This window comes from Lactuca saligna, chromosome 9, assembly GCF_052625555.1.
Source record: "Lactuca saligna cultivar CGN05327 chromosome 9, ASM5262555v1, whole genome shotgun sequence".
Classification (NCBI taxonomy): domain Eukaryota; kingdom Viridiplantae; phylum Streptophyta; class Magnoliopsida; order Asterales; family Asteraceae; genus Lactuca; species Lactuca saligna.
Window position 1 is genome coordinate 23,583,991 of NC_136425.1, and position 4,701 is coordinate 23,588,691.

The window sequence follows — 4,701 nt, forward strand, 5'->3', positions numbered from 1 at the left end:
ACGACTCGACGAGTTCCGCTTCTATACGAACATCAATGAACCTTCATCCAAATCGCCGAGTTGTATGAACAACTCGTCGAGTTAACCTTCATCTGATGAACAAGTCCTAACCTTGACTCGCCGAGTTGTATGAACAACTCGTCGAGTTCATCTTCAAACATAAGGAGATTGCCTTGGACTCACTGAGTCTGTTCTAGCACTCGTTGAGTCCCATGAACTCCAGGTCTAAAACTAAGTCCATAGCGTTGGGTCCCTCCTTCTGAGCTGCTACAACCCTTCTAACACCCAACTGAGTTCTTTTGACCCTCACAAAATATGAGACTAAAAGCCTTGGACTCGTCGAGTCCCAAGAACGGACTCGCCAAGTCGATAAAGTCCACACCCTAAATCCTCGATTTCTGATGTACAACACTTGTCCAAATGATAGATCCAATCCCCTAAGCTTGATCTAGCACGTAAAGTTATGAACTTTACATGCATGCATGGGACTTTTGAGCCAAAAAGGTTCTAAAATGGCTCTTTTGTTGCATGAGACCTTCCTTGGGTGCAAAAGCAACCCATATCTTCCTTGTGACTCTTCCCAAGTGCTAGATCCGAAGTTTTGACCCCCAACCATGTTTGCAAATGGCTTAAATGGTTGGTCACCTCATATGGCTTAAAAGCCCTAAATCTTCCCCAAAAGGGGATCTAACAAACAAGAAATCAAGGTACAAACTTTATACCTTTCAAAGACTGCAAATGATGAACCAAACTCGGATCCTTCAGTCTCCTCTTGATCTTTTTATGCTCTTCCTTCTACCTTGAGGTCATAACCCATAAAAATCACTCAAAAGCCTTAGCTCTTGCACCACAACACTTAGGGTTTGCTATGGAGGGTCTTTGGGAGCAATAGGGACAAGTGGTGGCTGAAAGAGATGATTAAATAAGGTGCAAACCCTCAGATTAGGTTTTTGTCCAGTCAGAGCCTACTCGTCGAGTCTGGCCGCCAACTCGATGAGTCCGTCACTTAAGTCTCGTCCAAACCCGCTCCTACTCAACAAGTTGGGCCTTCAACTCGCCGAGTCCTAGGCCAAAAATGAAAATTTACCTTAAATAAAATACATACAAGGAACTGAGTGCTACAATTAAGGTTTGCATGGATGTAACCCTAGAACTTGCCACACTATAAATAAACATCCCTAGAGCCAAAATCGGTTACACCTGTCATTCTTAGAGTTTGATATTGATTTGGAGCTAAGCAACTTACTCTCTCAAACCTCCTTTTGCAATTGGTGTTTGTGACACATTAGAGGCATCAAATTTGAGGTGCTAAAGCTTTTGAAGTTTAAGAACTACAAGTCCTATTAAGAGGTACGTTATCTAACTAGTTATTTTGTTCAAATGTATGCTAGTTAGGATGAATGATTTGGAAAATCAAATTGCATGTATAATTAGAGAAAACATAGTTCCAGAGCATCGAGGGTTGCATGTGCACCATAAGGTTGTTAGAGTGCTCAAAACCCATTAGTGGTATCAATGCCTAGGATTGTTTTCCGTTATACTTGATGCTTATTAATTTTCCAACTTGAAAAAAATTGATTTTTTGGCTTCTGACTGATGAACTCGTCGAGTCCACTGGCTGACTCAACGAGTCCACTCAGTTATAGACCAACTCGACGAGTCAGGTTCATGCACTCGTCAAGTTGATGGATTTGGGTGCTGGATTTCAAGTTTTTTGCCACAATTGGATTATGATCATTACCGCAAACTGCTTTTTTTTGAAACATGATATTTGTTTTCTTAATATGGTAGTGATCATGCTCATCCAAACAAAAGATAATTGTCAAAATTTCAAGATTTGTATTAATTTATATGATTAAGCTAATTTCTTGCAAATTGTTGATATGAATTATCTTGACTTGTGATTTTAACTAGATCTTAGATAAATTATTTGATTATTTTGTTAATTAATATATTGATTTAAATGCCTTTAATGGATTCCATAACTTGTCCTCGAGTTATAGAAAATGAAAAGTCTTTTTCTTTAAAAGTCATTAAACTCATAAGTTATGGAAATGAAAAGTTTTAAAGAGTTTCAAAACATGCCCTCAAGTTTTGGAATTTGTAAAGTCACACTTAAGAATACTTTAATTCCAAACCCTAGAATTTTAAATGTTTAAAATCCAACCCTTATACTATTATAATATTAAAAGTCTAATAATTATATATATGTAAGACAAGTCAGTCTTGCCATTAGTAAGACTCATTCACGAAGCCGGTCTATAAGGGGGTATAAGGTTATTGCATATAAAATGGTGGTTTAATGGGTGTCCACTCTCACCTACCACTTCCTTGACTGGTGGAGGGTCGTTAGCCGAATGGGTAGGATAGGATATTAATTCTCGTTAAAAGTATAATGATAATTATAAAGTAACTAAATTTTTTATTAAATTCTCAATCTTAGTTACTTTAGGGAAACTGTGAAATTGATGCTAATCCATGAAATTGCACTTTGCACCTTGCTAATTCGTTAATGGAGCGTATGTGGTTAACCGACACATTAACTTGGACTGGTAAGGGTGGCAAAGGGTAGCTTGATGTTTGTCATATATCAATGGAGCATGTGTGGTTAACCCGACACATTGATTAGGTGATAAATAACATCGAGTGTACCAAGCACATTTGCATGGTTATTCACACCTTGTTTGTGATCCTCGGTATCCCAGTCAAAAATTTGAAGGACATAATCGAGATTTAAAGATGCCATTGAAAAGTTCAATGAATCTCAAAGAAATCTGGGAATTTCAATCCAATTAAAACTTAATAATCAATTTTGTTTTTCATGGTGGAAATTAGTAAATCGTCATTTACCTACCTTTAAATATTTTGCAATTGGATTACGACATCCTTCTTCCAAATTGTAAAATATTGTGTTGGGTTATAGCCTTAATATTTCATTTGGGTGTTATATTAAGGACTCTTATCTAATCTAAACTTTGTCTTTCTTTTTCAGATGTCTTCCAACACTGCTTCTAGCTCAAACCCTACTGGCTCTTTCTCCCTAATGAACTTAGTGTGGGGTTTTAATATACTACAACATCCTATGGTGAACATATAACCCTAAATGCTTTGGGTCTATGTTTTCTCTAATTTTAAATGCAATATTTTTTTCCTAAGCATTAAGCCTACAACTATCATACAAAATGATATAGTCATCATAAAAGGGAGTTATAGAGTTACCTTTTGGTTGTGGCTTGTAGAACTTCTTGAGTTTGGCCTTTAAGAACTTAGTACTCCAAGTGTTGCACCTCAAATGGAATCACAACACACATTTGGAAAAAGGATGACTTTTGAGAAATATTCTTGCAACCAAAATCGGCTCATGGAGCTCCAAGGATCACTAGTGTGCCATTTTTGATGCTAATGGGCTTCTTATATAGTGTGGCAAGATTAGGGTTACACCATGTAAACCCTAATGTGTATGACCTTCCATATTCCTTAGGCTCCATGGGTTTAAACCCCCATGGATCATCCATGGGTTGTAACATTGGTTTACCCCAACATAAAGAATCATGGATCATTGGCCTACACCTTAAGAATGAATGATTTACCAATAATTCCCCTTATATTTAATTAGTCTCTTTTGATCACAAAATTAATTTCAAATTAATTCTTGATCAATACCAATTAAATAACATGATTTCATATTAATATATTAGAAATTATAATATATTAACAAATCATAAATAACCTCTTCTCAAAAGTCCATCCTATCAAATTGTCATGGTGATATGCAACCCAAATGGACCATGCTACTCTCGGGTCAAGTACATATCAATTAGAGTTATGGTCTTAGACACCTAATCCAACACTTATGTGGGAGAGTTATCTTTGATGGTTCCAACTTTAATGAATGGATCAGGAACATCGGGACGGTTACTCGTTACAAGGACAAGGAATATGTCCTCGACAAAGAGCTTAAGGGAATTGATGAGCCGTTTGCTACTCCTGAGGAGATCGCTAAGTTTAGGACTCATGAGAAGTATGCCACTAAGGTGTCTTGTATCATGTTGGCTATTATGACAACCAACTCCAAAAGTCCTATGAGGACTTCTACCTTTTTGAGATGCACCAAGAACTGATGGAAAGATACCATCAAAGTGCTCATCAAGAGACGTATGAAATTATCAAGTCCATGATAATAACAAAGATGAAGGATAGAGAACCTATCACGGACCACTTGCAAAAAATGCAATGGTTTGTGGATCGCTTGTTGAAGCTGAATGTGAAGTTCGATGAAGAGTTGTCCATATATATCATTCTACACTCTTACCTTCATGTTATGATAAGTTCCGTATGACCTATCATATGAATAAGGAGGAGGTCACTCTTAGCAATCTTCAAGGCCTTTTGAGGATGGCTGAAAGTAGTCTCAAAGGTAAATCTGTTGTTTCTTCTCCTATTGCTACTGCCCTTGTCTTGGCAATTGGACATTGGAAAAGGAAGAAGAGGAAGGCTCTCTCCAAGTGCTGCAAGGGAAAGTATCTTTATGGATCTCCTTCTAGTGGGACCAAAGTTGGTTCTGCTACTCCCTTAACCATTCCTAAGGAAGCAGAGTGTTTCTATTGTCATGAAAAGGGGCACTGGAAGCGAAGTTACCCCAAATACTTGCAGGATGTCAAAGATGGGAAGGTTAAGGCTACCCATGCATGTATTTATACT